Source organism: Bos javanicus, chromosome 17 (assembly GCF_032452875.1).
Source record: "Bos javanicus breed banteng chromosome 17, ARS-OSU_banteng_1.0, whole genome shotgun sequence".
In the NCBI taxonomy this organism is placed as follows: Eukaryota; Metazoa; Chordata; class Mammalia; order Artiodactyla; family Bovidae; genus Bos; species Bos javanicus.
Window position 1 is genome coordinate 54,675,850 of NC_083884.1, and position 19,240 is coordinate 54,695,089.

General features: G+C 38.2%; 1 protein-coding gene across 7 annotated transcripts in view; it reads left to right on the forward strand.

Annotated features, from left to right (window-relative positions):
* IFT81 (intraflagellar transport 81) overlaps window positions 1-19,240 on the forward strand; it is a 233,802-nt gene that overhangs the window by 156,244 nt on the left and 58,318 nt on the right. The window lies entirely within an intron of this gene.

A 19,240-nucleotide genomic window follows, 5' to 3' on the forward strand; every position in this document is an offset into this window, starting at 1 on the left:
GACTTCATTTAAAAATGCTTACAAATTTAAAAAATATAATTATGTCTTACATTGCTGTCTCTTTACATTTGGAACAATGATTTGGCAGCTCTTATTTTACTTATCCTTCTGTCAGACTCATGAAATGAGTAGGACAAGTAATATTGTCATTTATAGATGGTGGAAGTTAAGCATCAAAAATATAAACCCCATCTCCTTTTTATGAAGTTATCTCAAGAAAGAGTAAATAAATGAAGCAAAATATCTTGCCTTCAGCTCAGTGCTTTTTTTTTTCTTTTAGCAAAACAAGTGATAGGTCATATTTTAATTCATAAACATTGCATCTCTTTACCACCTCTAACAGCTTTTTTATGTTATATTAGCTACTGCTGCTAAGTCACTTCAGTCGTGTCCAACTCTGTGCGACCCCATAGACGGCAGCCCACTAGGCTCTTCTGTCCCTGGGATTCTCCAGGCAAGAATACTGGAGTGGGTTGCCATTTCCTTCTCCAATGCATGAAAGTGAAAAGTGAAAGTAAAGTCACTCAGTCATGTCCAGCTCTTAGCGACCCCATGGACTTCAGCCTACCAGGCTCCTCCGTCCATGGGATTTTCCAGGCAAGAGTACTGGAGCGGGTTGCCATTGCCTTCTCTGATATTAGCTACTAGTTCTCAGCAAAAGCTACTTTGAAAAGCTGCTCTGGTCCAGACCTCATTTTTGGCTTTGAAAAGTTATTGAATTCATACTGTTACAAATTGGCAGTGAATCTTCACTATGCCAAACACAAATGAATTGTTTGCATAGCACCACTTTCCTCTGGGGCTTTTGATTGTAGCTTCTCTATATGCCTTCTAGTTTATTGGGGAGGTAGAATTCATAAATCAACACCTGATTGAAAAACTTCTTTGGATTTTAACATCCACTTCCAGGGGAATTCCCTGGCAGTTCAGTGTTTAGGACTGAAGGCTTTCATTGCAGGGGGCATGGGTTCAATCTCTGGTCGGGTAACTGAAGACTGCCTGCTGAGTAGTGAAGCAAAAAAAAAAAAAAAAGACATTAACTTACAGATTGCTTTAAGAAATGGGAGTGTTTTACACCTAAAACAGCTGGAAAAAGAACTTAAAAACCCCAAAATTAGCAGAAGGAAAGAAATCATAAAGATCAGAGCAGAAATAAATGAAAAAGAAATGAAAGAAACAATAATAAAGATTAATAAAACTAAAATCTGGCTCTTTGAGAAGATAAAATTGGCAAACCTTTAGCCAGACTCATCAAGGAAAAAAGAGAGAGAAGAATCAAATCAACAAAATTAGAAAAGAAAAAGGAGAGGTTACAACAGACAGTGCAGAAATACAAAGGATGATAAGAGACTGTTATGAACAACTATATGGCAATAAAATGGATAACCTGGAAGAAATGGACAGATTCTTAGAAAAGTTCAATTTTCCAAGACTGAACCAGGAAGAAATAGAAATTATGAACAACCCAATTACAAGCACTGAAATAAAAACTGTAATCAGAAATCTCCCAAAAAACAGCCCAGGACCAGATGGCTTCACAGGTGAATTCTGTCAAGCATTTAGAGTAGAACTAATGCCTATCCTTCTAAATCTCTTTCAAAAAATTGCAGAGGAAGGAACACTTCCAAACTCATTCTACACAGCCACCATCACCCCAATACCAAAACCAGACAAAGACAACACTAAAAAAGAAAACTACAGGCCAATATCACTGATGAACATATATGCAAAAATCCTCAACAAAATTCTAGCAAACATAATTCAACAACATATTAAAAAGTTCATACACCATGATCAAGTTGGGTTTATTCCAGGGATGCAAGAAATCTTCAATATATGCAAATCAATCAATGTGCTACACCATATTAACAAACTGAAAGATAAAAACTATGTGATAATCTCAATGGATGCAGAAAAGGCCTTTGACAAAATTCAGCACCCATTTATGATTAAAACTCTTCAAAAAATGGGCATAGAAGTACCATTTACTCAACATAGAAAAGGCCATATATGATAAGCCCACAGCAAACATAATTCTCAATTGTGAAGAACTGAAAGCATTCCTCCTAAGATCAGGAACAAAACAAGGGTGTCTACTCTCACGACTATAATTCAACATAGTTTTGGAAGTCCTAGTTACAGCAATCAGAGAAGAAAAAGAAATAAAAGGAATCTATATCAGAAAAGAAGAAGTAAAGCTCTCACTGTTTACAGATGACATGATACAGATGACAAGAAAACCCTAAAGATACTATCAGAAAATTACTAGAGCTAATCAATGAGTTTAGCAAATTCACAGGACGCAAAATCAATACACAGAAGTCACTTGCATTCCTATATACTAACAATGAAAAATCAGAAAGAGAAATTAAGGAATCAGTCCTATTCACCATTGCAACAAAAAGAATAAAATATCTAGGAATAAGCCTACCTAAGGAGACAAAAGAACTGTATACAGAAAATTATAAGACACCCATGAAAGAAATCAAAGATGACATAAACAGATGGAGAGAGATTCCATGTTTCTGAGTAGAAAGAATCAATATTGTAAAAATGACTGTACTACCAAATGCAGTCTACAGATTCATTGTGAACTCTATCAAATTACCAAAGGAATTTTTCACAGAGGTAGAACAAAAAATTTCACAATTCACATGGAAGCACAAAAGACCCCTAATAGCCAAAGCAGTCTTGAGAAAGAAGAATGGAGCTAGAGGAATCAACCTTCCGGACTTCAGATTATCCTGCAAAGCTACAGTCATCAAGACAGTATGGTACTGGCACAAAAACAGAACAATATAGACTAATGAAACAACATAGAAAGCCCAGAAATAAAGCCATGCACCTATGCTGCTGCTGCTGCTAAGTCACCTCAGTCATATCTGACTCTGTGCAACCCCGTAGACGGCAGCCCACCAGGCTCCCCCATCCCTGGGATTCTCCAGGCAAGAACACTGGAGTGGGTTGCCATTTCCTTCTCCAATGTGTGAAAGTGAAGTCACTCAGTCGTATCTGACTCTTTGCAACCCCATGGACTGCAGCCTACCAGGCTCCTCCGTCAATGGGATTTTCCAGGCAAGTGTACTGGAGTGAGTTGCCATTGCCTTCTCCACATGTACCTATGGGTACCTTATTTTTGACAAAGGAGGCAAGAATATACAATGGGGCAAAGACAGCCTCTTCAATAAGTGGTGCTGGAAAAACTGGACAGCTACATGTAAAAGAATGAAATTAGAACACTTCCTAACACCATACACAAAGATAAACTCAAAATGGATTAAAGACCTAAATGTAAGACCAGAAACTATAAAACTCTTAGAGGAAAACATAGGCAGAACACTCGATGACATAAATCAAACCAAGATCCTCTATGACCCACTTCCTAGAATGATGGAAATAAAAACAAAAGTAAACAAGCAGGACCTGATTAAACCTAAAAGCTTTTGCACAACAAAGCAAATTATAAGCAAAGTGAAAAGACAAGTGAAGTGAAAAGACAACCCTCAGAATGGGAGAAAATAATAGCAAATGAAACAACTGACAAAAGATTAATTTCTAAAATATACAAGCAGCTGATACAACTCAATACCAGAAAAACAACCCAATCAAAAAGTGGGCAAAAGATCTGAACAGACATTTCTCTGAAGAAGACATAGATGGCTAACAAACAGATGAAAAGATGCTCAACATTGCTCATTATTAGAGAAATACGAATCAAAACTACAATGAGATATCACCTCACACCGGTCAGAATGGCCATCTTCGAAAAGTCTACAAGCAATAAATGCTGGAGAGGGTGTGGAGAAAAGGGAACCCTCTTGCACTGTTGGTGGGAATGTAAATTGATACAGCCTCTATGGAAGACAGTATGGAGATTCCTTTAAAAAGTAGGAACAAACCACCATATGACCCAGCAATCCAACTCCTAGGCATATACCCTGAGGAAACCAAAACTGAAAAAGACACATGTACCCCAGTGTTCATTGCAGCACTATTTACAATAGCTAGAACATGGAATAAACGTAGATGTCCATCAACAGATGAATGGATAAAGAAATTGTGGTACATGTACACAATTGAATATTACTCAACCATAAAAAGTACCCATTTGAGTCAGTTCTAATGAGGTGGATAAATCTAGAGCCTGTTACACAGAGTGAAGTAAGTCAGAAAGAGAAAGATAAATATTGTATATCAATGCATATATATGGAATCTTAGAAAGATGGTACCAAAGAGTTTATTTGCAGGGCAACAATGGAGAAACAGACATAGAGAACAGACTTATGGACGTGGGGAGAGGAGAGGAGAGGGTAAGATGCATGGAGAGAGTAACATGGAAACTTACATTACCATATGTAAAATAAATAGCCAATGGGAATTTGCTGCATGTCTCAGGAAACTCAGAGGCTCTGTATCAACCTAGAGGGGTGACTAGGGATGGAGAGGGAGATGGGAGAGAGGGGATATATGTATACCTATAGCTGATTCATGTTGAGGTTTGACAGAAAACAACAAAATTCTGAAAAGTAGTTATCCTTCAATTAAAAAAAAACCCAAACCAAGAAAAAAAAGAAATGGGAGTATTTTAAATGATACTTGGAAGCCAACAGAGTGTGCTTCATGATATCCTTGCTATCCAGGAAATAAAGATTAATTATGCAGCAACTTTGCTTTATAAGAGAACAGTCTATCTCCTAGCATTTTTATCTTTTCTTAGGAAAATACTGCCTGTTTGACAAATACCAATTGCTATGGCCATATTTGGCACTGAATAGTGGTTATAACTCAGTATTAAATATTCCCTCTATGCAAATGTGATGGAAAAGAACCTCGTGCCAAGCTATTAGCTTTTATCTTTGACAAATTATAGTGAATAGGAAAAGTATCTGATGACAGAAAAGAGCACATTTTTTAAGGGGAAAAAGATAATTTTGGATATGGATAAGGTCAACTTAATTTTTAAACAATGTTTGGTCAGAAACTAGAACAAATCAAGTAAATCATTTGGCAGTTACCTAAAAGAACAGAAGGTATTGGGGAACATTAAGCATAATTTTATTAAGAACAAATCTTGGTAGACCAATTTTGTTTTCTACTCTGATAAAGTGGTAGACCATATGGACAAAAGGGAGGAAGTTTGTTCTACTTAAAATTATATAATACAGCTGGACTTCACTGAGGTTTCATTTGGTATCACATGGTAATTGCCAAAAAATCATGTTCTTTGCCACCCATCTGTTAACACAGTTGGTGAGAGGGTATCAAGAAATGGTAGCATGGTGTTCAAAAAGAATATTGTGCCCAGAGTCACAAATAGAAGAATGAGGAAAGGTAGGGCTAACATTTATTGAGCAACTTTTATGTAAGGCTCTGTGCTAGATGATTTGCAAACATATATTTCCCTTCTTCTTGAGAGAGAGATTACTATTATTTCCATTTTTACAACTAGTTGAAACTCAGGAAAATTATAGATTTACACAACTAATAAGTGGCCACGCAGGATCTAGGTCTCTCTCACATGTTCCTGTTGACCTTAAGCAAATCACTTCTCCATTTATAAAATAATGGATGTCCAAGCTTCTGAGAAACTCAAAGGCTAAGTCAACATGTAACATCTGGTATCCAAAAGTGATCATTCCTCTGGGACCCATGTTGGTGCACGTGGAAGAGGCAGGGTGGCAGACTAGTTAAGTCATGGTCTCTATAACTTGGTCTGAGTGCACATCCTGGCTTTCTCAGCCTACTTACTAGCTGGGTGACCTTGGCCAGCTTCCTTAATGCTTAGAGAGAGTAAGTAACTTGCCTGAAGTCACACAGTGAGTTGCAGAGCAAGGATTTGAATCCAAATCTGAATGCCTCTGCAGCTGTGCTCCAAAATGAATACTGAACTATTCTTCAAGGTACTATTAGAATGAGTTAATTTTAAAATTCATATTTGACTCTGAATAGGACCACATTGTACACAGTCATTAACTGGAAACAATAGTTTGCTAGAAACTGTATGACAGCCATTTATTTGGAAATAAACCTTCATTCCTTGATTGTCCATATGTAGTTGTTTGACTAATCTTTTCTTGGAAAAATTGAGGAATGTGACTGTGTTAGGATGAATGTAACAAATATTATACATATAGTAATTTATATTCCTTTGTCATTTTTTTCTTTAGAGATCATTTAGAGTTCATTTTTAAAATTCAGTATCAAAGTGTGTATTTTGATGCTTCCTACTGCCATTAAAGTCAATATTCCAGATGTTACATTTTGTCTAAGAATTTTAGCTCTTCTAATTGCAGATGACAAGTGCTACAGGCATTTGTTCTTTACTAGATTTTTCATTTGTGTTCCTTTGATTTTTCTTATTAAAAAAGATGGGGACCTCCCTGCCCGTCCAGTGGATGAGACTCTGTGCTCCCAGTGCAGGGGGCCTGGGTTCAATCCCTAGTCAGGGAACTTGATCCTGAGTGCTGCATCTAAGACCTGGAGCAGCCAAATAAATAAATATTTTTTAAAAAACAGGTGAAGAGCCTAAAAACACTTGTTTTTTTCCTGATACTTTGGTTAACAGTTTATTTTCAATGATTTACTTGGCAATATATAGGGGTAAGCACAGCAAAATCTTATTCTGCCAGACTTCTGACATAGGTAGGAATTTCTTGCACAGTTGGAAGTATCTTCTTAGTGATAAAGATTTTCTTGCCAGTCTAGTCTATCTTGATTTCTTTCTCTTCAAACAAGTGTTTGGTAGGTGATAAAGAGGTTAAGTTTAGAGACTACAGTTTCTAACATAGCTGAAAATTGATAATAATAATGAGTCTCTAACTCTCCTTTATATTTTGAAGTTTTCTGTACTGGATTTAAGTACATAAAGTACATACATAAGTACATAAAGTAGAAGTCTCACTAAATGATATTCTCAAAGAATTTTGATTGCTTTCATCTCTGAGAGAAGTCACCCCCAAAATGCCATGGAACTTTGCCCTTGATCCTAACCTGCTTATTATTCTCATCAGTAATTTAAATTAATAATGTTTATTATGTAATTGAATGTGCCAGACACTATATTAGGTTTATTATGTACATTATCTCATTTATTCCACTGAACAACTCTATGAGATAGGTATGATTATTATTCCTAGTTTTTACAGATAAGGAAACCAGCACACAGAGGACTTAGGCTAACTTATCTAAGGTCATATTGCTAGTAAGTTTTGGCACCATGATTTGAATTGAGGTAGGTCGCACAGAGTCAGACATGACTGAAGCGACTTAGCATGCATGCATGCATTGGAGAAGGAAATGGCAATCCACTCTAGTATTCTTGCCTGGAGAATCCCAGGGACAAAGGAGCCTGGTGGGCTGTTGTCTATGGGGTCACACAGAGTTGGACACAACTGAAATGACTTAGCAGCAGCAGCAGTCTAGCTCCACAAACCTTAATAATTTTCACATGGCAGAAAGCTAGAAGGAACAGTCAGTCTGAGACAGGTGATAGCATTATAATTCAAAATCATCTTGGTAGTTAGGAGCCTTGTACTTAAGCAAACAAAATGCCATTAATGGGATTATAAATAATAATAATGTAGAATCTGAGTTTTATCTGCAGCTCAAAAATTATCCATTAGTTGTTGTTGCAGCCTGTATGGGAAGGGAGTTTAGGGGAGAATGAATACATGTATATGTATGACTGAATCTCTTTGCTGTCCACCTGAAACTCACAATACTGTTAATCAGCTGTGCGTGTATGCTCAGTCGCTTCAGTTGTGTTCAACTCTTTGTGACCCTATGGACTGTAGCTGTTAATTAGCTATGCTGCTGCTGCAGCTGCTAAGTTGCTTCAGTCATGTCCGACTCTGTGGGACCCCAGAGATGGCAGCCCACCAGGCTCCCCTATCCCTGGGATTCTCCAGGCAAGAACACTGGAGTGGGTTGCCATTTCCTGCTCCAATGCATGAACATGAAAAGTGAAAGTGAAGTTGCTCAGTCACGTCTGACTCTTCGAGACCCCATGGACTGCAGCCTACCAGGCTCCTCCGCCCATGGGATTTTCCAGGCAAGAATACTGGAGTGGGGTGCCATTGCCTTCTCCTGTTAATCAGCTATACTCCAATATAAAATAAAAAGTTTAAAAAAATCATCCAGTTGTAATGCAGCTTTAAAAAGACAAAATGCTGAGAATTGCCCGACAGTCCAGTGGTTAGGACTCAGTACTGTCACTGCCAGGGCCCCAGATTCAATCACTGGTAGGGAAACTAAAATCCCATAAGCTACCTAGCTTGGCCAAGAAAAAAATTTTTTAAATTATACTCTGTTAATAAAAATGTAATATCCCATTTATGTGAAATTATGCTTAGAATATTATTTTACATTTTTGGCATCATGTTTTAAGAAAGACATAAAAACAAGCCAGAGTCCAGATGAAGGTGACCAAAACAAATGAAAAGTCTGGAAACATTCATGTAAAGAATTCATTATGAATTAGCTGAGAACAAAAAGCTAGGATTATGGAAGGATCTGCAGAAAAGAGTTAAAACAGTGGACCTGAATCTGCTATTTTTAGAAAAACTTGCTTGCAAGATTGGCCCTTGGCTGGCATCTAGGAAGTTGGATTTTAGAAGAATTCCCACCATTCCTTGATAAGAGTGGCTCACGTGCCTAAACTATATGTACAAAGAGTGTGGTTTATGTTGAACACCTGCTTTCCTTCTTGGAGTCTGGAATTTTGGTATGGGCTAGGCAGAATATGCCTACGTGATCAGCCCCCAGTAAAAACTCTGGGCTCTGAGTCTCTAATGAGCTTCCCTGGTTGGCAGCATTTCACACGTGTTGTTTTACCTCTTTGTTGGAGGAATTAAGGGAGAAGACTCTTGGAAGCTTGCCCCTGGTTTCCTCCTGACTTCACCCCATGTGCCTTTTCCTTTTGCTGGTTTTGCTTTGTACCATTTCACTGTAATAAAGCACGGCCAAGAGCATGGTTTTATGCAGAGTCCTGTGAATTCTCCTGGCATATCATTGAACCTGGGGGTTATCTTGGGGACCCCTGATTCAGATGGATTAGTATTACTCTTGTTTTGGGATGGAATGTTCTTGCTAGATCTATTAAATCCATCTAGTCTAATGGGTCATTTAAGGCCAGTGTTTCCTTATTAAATTTCTGTCTAGATGATCTGTCCATTGATGTAGGTGGGTGATAAAGTCCCCTACTATTATCATGTTACTGTCAGTTTCTCCTTTCATGTTTGTTAATATTAGCTTTGTATATTTAGGTTCTCCTGTCTTGGATGCATCTATGACTGTTGTACCTCCTTGTTGGAGTGATCCCTTTATCATTATGTAATGTCCTTTTTCTTTGTTTTAAAGTCTATTTTGTCTGATATTAATGTTGCTACCTCAACTTTCCTTTTGTTTCTATTTGCATTGAATACCTTTTTCCATCTTCAGATCAAGTTGAATTCAACAACATAGTGTACATCATACACCATGATCAAGTATGATTTATTCCAGGGTATATAAAATAATAATAATGAAATAATATTTTGAAAATCAGATTGTGCAAGTAATATCTGGATACATTTTCATGAAATGAAAAGCAAACAGCATACATAAAGCAGAAGTCCCCATTGATTACCTTCTACCTCCAGTCCTCAGACTCTTTGTCAGAGAGAAACCACTGCTACTAATTTTGTAAACCCTTTTAGTCCTTTCTTTGGAGAGAGACACAGATTGGATAATACTGCTTTGTGGGTTTTTTAAAATGTGAATGGTATTGTACTGTGTGTGTTGTGCGACTTACTTTTAATAACATGTGTCAGAAATTTTTCCACGTAAGTAAATGAAGAGGCTTTTCTCTAGAGGTTTAGAAAATCAGCTCTGGAGGGAGAACACCTGGGTGCAGAACTCAGCTTTGCCACCTCTCAGCTGTTCAACCTAACAGCTAATGTCAGTAGTTACCTAACTGCTCTGTGCCTCAGTTTCTTTATCTGTAAAGTGGGGACAATAATAGTACCCACCTTGTATGGTGGCTGTGAGGGCTAAATGATTTAATATAACTACGCAGTATACAATAGTGGCTGGCTTATAGGAAGTACTTCATAAATACAAACTACAGTTATAATAATTATTGTCATGTACAAAATTTAATTGCTATATTGTGTTCTATAGAATGTACAATTTTTTTATTCCAACCAAGAGTGTACAAAAGGATCTGTTTCCTCTGTTATTTAAAACAGCACTTGATCCTCATTCTTTTGATTTTTTTGTCATTCTGACAGTATTATGTTTTAATTTTCGTTTCTCTTAAGATTGAACAGCTGTCCACATACATGTTTGGTCATTTATATTTCTTCTGTCATTTGCCCTTTTATTGTCTTTCTTCATTTTTTCCTAATGGAGTGAATGTTTTTTATCTCTTTATCCTATTTTTACCTGGATTTTAGTTGTTAATCTAGATAATTGTTCTAGTCTGTCATCTATCTCTGAACTTTGTATATGCTGTCTTTTGTCACACTGAGGGTTTCCTCTCCTTTTTTCCAAACAGTTTTATTGGTATATAATTTATGATAAAGTACAAATTGTTGCTGTTGTTCCACTCTATGATAACTTCATATATTGGAATAGAATTTTAGTAATAAATGACCTTGGTTTTCCATAGTTTGAGGTGCTATAAAAATGTTTACATAGAATTATCTTGCTTTATGCAAAATTCAGTGTCAGAGGAGATTTAAAAAGTGTTAGAGCAGAGTATAATAGTAAATGTTCATAATTATGAATCTGAGTTGTCAATAAAAGGTTGATGTGATCAGTACGATTTTAAGATAACAAAGCTGGAATAGCATCTCTCCCAGTAATCATACCATGTTATTATTTTCCCAGCTCACACCCCACAACCCTGAAACATTCCCATACCACTCTGTTCACACGTGTTCCAAGATATGCATGCTCAGTCACTCAGGTTATGTTCAACTCTTTGCAACCTCATGGACTGTAGCCCTCCAGGCTCCTCTGTACATGGGATTCTCCAGGCCAGAATACTGGAGTGGGTTGCAATGTCCTCCTCCACATGGTCTTTCCAACCCAGGGATTGAACTCATGTCTCCTGCATCGACATGCCAACTGTTTACCACTGAGCCACCTGCAAAGCCTGTGTTCTAAGATACAGCTCATTTAAGATCACTTGTTAAATTTCTGTGTCCCCTGAGAAACCAGTAAGCTCCATTATGGCAGGGCCATATCTCTTTTTCGCCACCATTTACTTAATAGCTGGCATGTACTTGGTAAATGTGTAGAAAACCTGAATAGAAGTGTATAATCTAATCTACATACAGATTTTTTCATTAGAAAATTGATAATATTTTAAAATGTTACGGCACTTCAATTGATAAGAAAAATTATTTTTATAAAGTCTTCATCCTAACCATAGTTGTTTATTATATGAAGTTATTTTTAAATACCTGATCAAAAACCTAAATTTGCCATTTAATACAGTAGTCCTCAGTCACTTCTTTTGTTCAATATGATCTTTACCCTTTCACGGGCAATAATCTGAGCTTGGTGACTTTGTCTCACTAATGGAAGAGCAGAGAATAGAGGCTGTACCTAAGGTAGTATTGCCACATGGCTTCCAATCTTTACCATCTTTGCTGCCTTGATATCTCTGAATCTCTGCTTTAATTATTTGAAAAGCAAAACAAAAAACTAGCCACAGTGATTCAGTGCTAGTACCCTTCTCGGAGCTGTCATTCAAATGAATGCATGCCTTTTGAATCTGAACTTTTTTATAGCAACAACTGAACCTTTGGTTAAGGTTGCATTGGCATTTCATGCATTGAAAGGTCACTCCTGGTTTATGGTGTACGGGTTTAGAGTTCATTATATTTTCTTCCCTAACCGTTAAAAGAAGCTCAGCTGTTTTGCAGTTAATGGCTACTTTAAAAATGTGCTTGATCAAATAATATGTATAAGTAGCTTTAGAAAGAACCAACCGGCTCATTCTACAGCTACTGACGGAAATCCTAGAGCTAAATTGCAAAGATTATGAAATCTTTAAATACTTCAAAGAGAAGCACAATGAAGATAAGGGAATCCTGGCAAGATTAGCTGCAGCTGTCAGATCCTGAAAAATTAGGAATCAAATTTTGACACTTGTAATTGAATCATCCACCCTTCTAAGTGAGTCCAGGCAAACTTGTGATATTTTTAGAACCTTTCAAATCACATTACCCTCTTTAGAGTTCATAGCAGGACTTGAGGCCCCTAAAATTTCCCAGGAGATGGAACAAAACAGAATCAAATAAATTTGCCTCATTTCACTGCAATAGAAGGTAGACTATTATATATGCAGTCCATGTAATCCCACATCTTTAACTCCAAATGTGAAAACTTTTCATAGAAAATTTTTTTGAGAGTTAACTGCTTGGACAGCAGTTGAAAACCCCATTAGAGATATAGTAACAGCTGTGTGGTGGTGATTTGATTTATAATAGAAGCACAGAGACCTTGGATGATATGATTAACTGTGTTTCCCAGATGGATATTCCTATGCCACAAGTTTTTATTAAGACAGATTTCTACTAGCATATATCACATTGCTTATTATAGACCCTCCCAAGAGAATCAGCACTTAACTATCCACTACCATATGTAGGTAATTATGTTGTTTACGCTTGGCTTAGTGAGATTTTCTAATTTAAAGTTGAAAACATAAAACTAACAGGTTGGAAAAGGTTAGAATAGTGTTTGTATGTCTATATTTATATATTGCGCTAGTTACGATGAGTGATTTGAAAAGACTAACATTTTAGCAGAAAACAAAGGTTGCTTAAAACATTTTTTTTTCTTGACTTAAATAACCACTCTGATACCAGACTTCAGGGAATCCAGATGATTTATGACATGAAGCATGACTTGAAAAGATGGCCTTTTCAGGTTTTCTGCAAGTCTGAATTCAGACAGAATAGAAGTGGGCAAAAAATTATGGCCATTTGGGCATATTCATTCTACTCTTGAACAGTTGGTGTTATCCATCTCACATATAACTTTCTTGGGCCTATTTCTATAGTTTTCTATGGCTAAACGTCATTTGATAAAGTAACTGACAAAGATGTGATTTAATTAAGAAGTGGATAATATCATGTATGAAACGAGTTGCCAGTCCAGGTTCGATGCACGATACTGGATGCTTGGGGCTGGTGCACTGGGACGACCCAGAGGGATGGTATGGGGAGGGAGGAGGGAGGAGGGTTCAGGATGGGGAACACATGTATACCTGTGGCGGATTTATTTCGATATTTGGCAAAACTAATACAATATTGTAAAGTTTAAAAATAAAAAAAATAAAAAAAAGAAGTGGAAAATAGCATGGATAGTGCACTAACAGGATTTGAGGACACAAGTATTCATTCTAATCCAGTTTTTTTCTAACTTTCTGAACTTCGGTGAGTTGCTTTAATTTCTAAATAGGTTTTCTCCTCTGTAAAAGGAGGAATAGTGTTAAAAAATAGCTCTTTGTGATTCTTGACCATATAAAGTGCTTATTATACGGTTGTCTTATAAAGTCTTCACAGCTTAAGCACTGTGAAAATAGCTTCATGCCCGATATTGAGTTGGAAATTTGCAACAGAAGCAGCGATTCTTGTTTCCACATAAATATCCAGAATGATATCTGGAATCCAGTAATACTTTTGAGTTCCAGATAAGCTTGAAAAATATTTGTAAACGATTACATACATAGGAAAATAAACTGCCTTGTCCTTTTAAAAAGCTTGCTCAGATTTTGACCATTACTATTAAAGGTTCCAAAACATATTAAATGGGCAAAAGGAGAAAGAAGATCTGTCAAATTCCATTTTGATCACAAAGGAATTGAGTCTGTAAAATTGGTCCTGAAGCCAGAATCTAGCACTATTAAAACATTAATCTTACTAATCTCAGCATCTGAAATGATGACTGCTCTTTCATAGATGACAAATTTAGATTACAGTTGTGTATTGGACCAAATGATTAGTAATAGCTGCTATAATGGGCCTTCCTGCACAGTAGCAATCTTTATAGTTTACTTTCATGACAAATTGACTTGATTGGCCTGCTCTATGTGGTGCACTGTTGAAAGCTTTTTCCTTAATGTTCTAAGGATTTATTGTTTATCTCGTGCCAAAGTTCCTTCAAAATATTTTTAATTTTTAAATATCTAAGAAATAAATCTCAAAGAATTCACATATGACCCTACATACCCAACACAGCATTTATCTTTATTTCTTCATTCTTTCCCAATCTCAGTTTATAAACATACATACAAAAATTTTAGTTGTACTCAGAGTATGTAGATTTGTAGTTTCTTGCAGTAGTGATTGTTCTGTTTTACTTCTAAAGAGCACTATATTACACCTAGATCTTTACTCTTCTGTTCGTCCTAATTATTTGACATTTCTTTGTTTCTTAGTGTTTAAAAGGAATAGTAAATTATCTCATCTTCCGTGTAATCTTTGTTGTTATTGTTCAGTCACTACGTGTCCAATTCTTTGTGACCCCATGGGCTGCAGCATGCCAGGCTCCTCTGTCCTCCACTATCTCCCAGAGTTTGCTCAAATTCATGTCCATTGAATCGGTGATGCTATCTAACCATGTCATCCTCTGCTGCCCCTTTCTCCTTTTGCCTTCAATGTTTCCCAGCATCAGAGTTTGTTCCACTGAGTCGGCTCTTCACATCAGATGGCCAAAGTATTGGAATTACAGCCTCAGTAGCAGTTCAAGCAAAATGACAGACATTATTAATCATTATCCGTCATTCAATTTTGTAGAACATTAGTACATTTTATGGATCTTATTTAAATACCTCCCCAAGGTCACTTTAAGTGGTGTAGCAAAGATTTGAAATTGTTCTCTGATTGCAAAGCCCGTGATCTCAACAATTCTCTGAACTGCTTCTGCGACCCTGTTGTACTTCTCCTAGGACTTTTAATGATTAATTTATAAGTTTATAAATTTTTGCCCAGATAAGTCATTATAACACAATTATGAGTAAATTTAATTTTTAATACTCAGAGTCTATTCAAATTAAAGTCTATCAGCTGTAAGGTTTTTGTTGGTGATGGGCTTTTTTGAGGTGGAGTGTTCTTTTCATTGTAATTTTTTAGAGTAACACAAATATGTGGTTTAAAAACTAAAACAGGGGACTTCCCTGGTGGTCCAGAGGTTAAGAATCTGCCTGCCAGTGCAGGGGACACATGTTCAATCCCTGGTCTGGGAAGTAAGATCATACATGCTGCAGGGCAGCTAAGCCCATGCACCAGGACTACTGAGCCTGTGCACTGTAGAGCCAGTGCTCTGCAACGATAAGCCCACACACTGCAGCTAGAGAGTAGCCCCCACTCACCACAACCAGAGAGAGCCTGTGCGCTGCAATAAAGACCCAGTGCAGCCAAATAAAAGTACCACAGTACTACAAAGCTCATAATGAAAATAATGATACCCTTCCATGCTCCCAAGTCATGCTTCCTGGAGGCAACCACTTTTAATGCTTTTAGTTGTTTCTTCTAATATTTACCTTTGTATTTCTAAACAACAAAATTTCTTGATTTTTAAAAAAATTTTGGGCAGGCTATGACCAACCTAGACAGCAGAGACAATACTTTGCCGACAAAGGTCCATCTAGCCAAAGCTATGGTTTTTCCAGTGGTCATGTATGGATGTGAGAGTTGGACTATAAAAGAAAGCTGAAAGCCGAAGAATTGATGCTTTTGAACTGTAGTGTTGGAGAAGACTCTTGAGAGTCCCTTGGAATGCAAGGAGATCCAACCAGTCAATTCTAAAGGAAATCAGTCCTGAATATTCATTGGAAAGACTGATGCTGAAGCTGAAACGCCAATACTTGGGCCACTTGATGGGAAGAACTGACTCACTGGAAAAGACCCTGATTCTGGGAAGGATAGAAGGCAGGAGGAGAAGGGGACAACAGAGGATGAGATGGTTGGATGGCATCACCAACTCAAAAATGGACATGAGTTTGAGCAAGCTCCAGGAGTTAGTGATGGACAGGGAAGCCTGGCGTGCTGCAGTCCATGGGGTCACAAAGAGTTGGACAGGACTGAGCAACTGAACTGAACCATAGGAAATGAGGATTTAGCTCTACATTCTCCATTTCCTGTCTACCCTCCATATCCACCCTTATGTTCTTTATAGCCTCCCAATATAATTATAATTTCTGGTTATGTCACTATTTACTATATTCATTATGATGATTGTATAAACATGTTGTTTATAGCTAAGCCACACAGCATATTATGATTACATATCCTTTCTTCTACACTTTTTTTTTCTTCTTAATACTGACCTCATTTTTTTGTTTTTGTTTGGTTTAGTTTTTTATATACCTATCACTCACTTAACTCTGAACTTTCTGGTAGAACTGTACAATTTCTCAATATGGGATTATGGTCATCCACAGTAATCTAGTAATTATATTTCTTAAACCTTGGGACTAATTCTTTCTGGAGCCCCTCTCATTCTTCTGTTCCAGTGTAGGGAAATTAATTTCTAGGCTTGCTATACAATGGTAATCTCAGGCTTCACAGTTGGAATCCTGAAAATTTCTTTTACCGCTCTTGTTTTGGATCTCCTGTTTGCCAAACCTCAAGTCTTCTCTTCCTTGGTTTATTTCCTTGTTATAATAGAGAATGTTCCTGAAAATAGGAACTTGGATAATACGTTTTTGTGAATCTTGCTTGTTTCAAATTGTCTTTATTCCGTCTTTATACATGATCAATAATTTGACTAAATAATGAATTCTGGTTGAAAATCTTTTTCCCTGAGAAATTTGAAGGCATTATTCTATTGTCTTCTGGTATTCATTGGGCTTCCCTGGTGGCTCAGTGATAAAGAATTGCCTGCCAATGCAAGAGACTAAGAGACTCAGGTTTGATCCCTGTGTGGAGAAGATCCCCTGGCGGAGGGCATGGCAACCCACTCCAGTATTCTTGCTTGCAGAATCCCATGGACAGAAGAGACTGGGCGGCTACAGTTCAAAGGGTCCCAAAGTGTAGGACATGACTGAAGCAACTGAGTATGCGCACACTCGCTAGTATTCATTGTTGGTATCTGAGGCTCTTCTGATTCCCAGTCCTTTGATGTGATCTTTCATTGTTATTATTGCCATTTACCTCTTCTTGAAACTTTTAGAATCCTCTCTTTATCTCTAGTTTTCTAAATTTTTAAGATTGTATACTTAAGTATAGCTCTTTCTTTCATTGAACTGTGCATTCTGTTGGCTCTTCTAATTTAGAATCTTTTGTTCTTCGGTTTTGGAAAATTTTCTTGTATTATTTCTACCTTTTTTGTTTCTGTTGTCTTCTGGAACTCATTGGTTAGATTTGGGACCTTCTTGATTGATTCTTTAATGTTTATTTACTTTCAAAATGTTTAATTTTTTAAAATTATGTTAAGAATAGTGAAAGTTTGTGTTTGTGTGTGCATGTTGTGTATGAAAGGCATCCCTTATGGCTCAGACAGTGAAGAATTTGCCTGCCATGTGGGAGACCTGGGTTCTGTCCCTGGGTTGGGAAGAGCCCCTGGAAGAGGGCATGGCAACCCACTCCAGTATTCTTGCCTGGAGAATCCCCATGGACAGAGGAGCCTCAGTTCAGTTCAGTGGTTCAGTCGTGTCTGACTCTTTGCAACCCTGTGGACTGCAGCACTCCAGGCTTCCCTGTCCATCACCAAAAAACTTTGTGCACATCAGGACTCAGGAGAAAGGAGCAGTGACCCCACAAGAGACTGAGCCTGTGAGTGTCCAGCAGTCTCCATCAGAGGCGTGGGTCAACAGTGGCCTGCTGTGAGGTCAGTGGCACTGAATACAACAGTCCTGGGAGCCTTGGGGCATGCTGGCATAAGTCCTTTTGAAGGAGGACTGCCATTGCTGCCATTACCCCTACCATAGTTTGGCCTCAGGCCAAACTACAGGGGGGAGAAGAGTTCTACCCATCAACAGAAAATTGGATTAAAGATTTACTGAGCATGGCCCCGCCCATCAGAGCAAGGCCAGATTCCCCCACAGTGAGTCCCTCCCATCAAGAAGCTTCCACCAGCCTCTTATCCTTATCCATCAGAGGGCAGACAGAATGAAAACCACAATCACAGAAAACTAACCAAACTGATCACATGGATCACAGCCTTGTCTCTCTCAATGAAACTATGAGCCAAGCCATGTAGGGACACCCAAGATGGATGGGTCGTGGTAGAGAGTTCTGACAAAATGTGATCCACTGGAGAAGTGGCAAACCACTTCAGTATTCTTGCCTTGAGAACCCCACAAACAGTATGAAATGGACAGGGACAGAGGAGCCTGGCGGGCTATAGTCCATGGGGTTGCAAATAGTTGGACACGCCTGAGTGACTAAGCACATACTTTTATTACTCAGCTTAAAAAAACAACACTTTTGAGATTCCTTTTATGCCTCTACCTTATCCCTGCCTACAGCCTGAAGCAGGCATCTTCACTGCTCAGAGGAGTTCAGGGTTCCCGTTCTCTGGGTGGAGGCAGCCATCTAGGGTTCCCACTGCTGTGGCCAGGCTTGACTGGGGCCATCATTCCAGAGCTGGGTGAGCTTCTGACCCTGTTTACTGCTTTCCTCCAAGCACACACTGTAAACAGTACTGACAGCTGGGGGCAATCTACGCAAAGGGACATTTAAATGTTTTGCCATTCCTTAATAAAAACACCCAGAAAAGAAAAGCAAGCAAGTATAACCTCTAGATAGAGAGGAACTTCTCACAGACACTTTGCAAACATCACACATCCTCTTTCCTCGCTGCAACACCTAGATTGTCTTCTGAGAAAGATCACAGATCTTGGTGAAATCTACTTAAGAATAAGAACAAGTGAAAAGATCTTTTTTCTACCTGTTTCTCACGAGAAAGGGGGGGAAACCAATGTGGGAGCTGTCAAAGGGTCCTCGGAGCTTTCCTGACTGTCCCCATAGCAGGACTCTGGCCTGGCAGTCAGGAGACGGGGGTGAGGAGTTGGTGTGACTGTGGAAAAAACGCTTCCCTTCCTAGGCACCATCGGCACAAGGAGGTGACCCCAGTGTTCCTCTGTAGAGGTTGGAATTAAACAGGAGTAGTAGGAGGTCTTGGAGAAGACAATGGCACCCCACTCCAGTGCTCTTGCCTGGAAAACCCCATGGACGGAGGAGCCTGGTGGGCTGCAGTCCATGGGGTTGCTAAGAGTCGGACACGACTGAGCGACTTCAC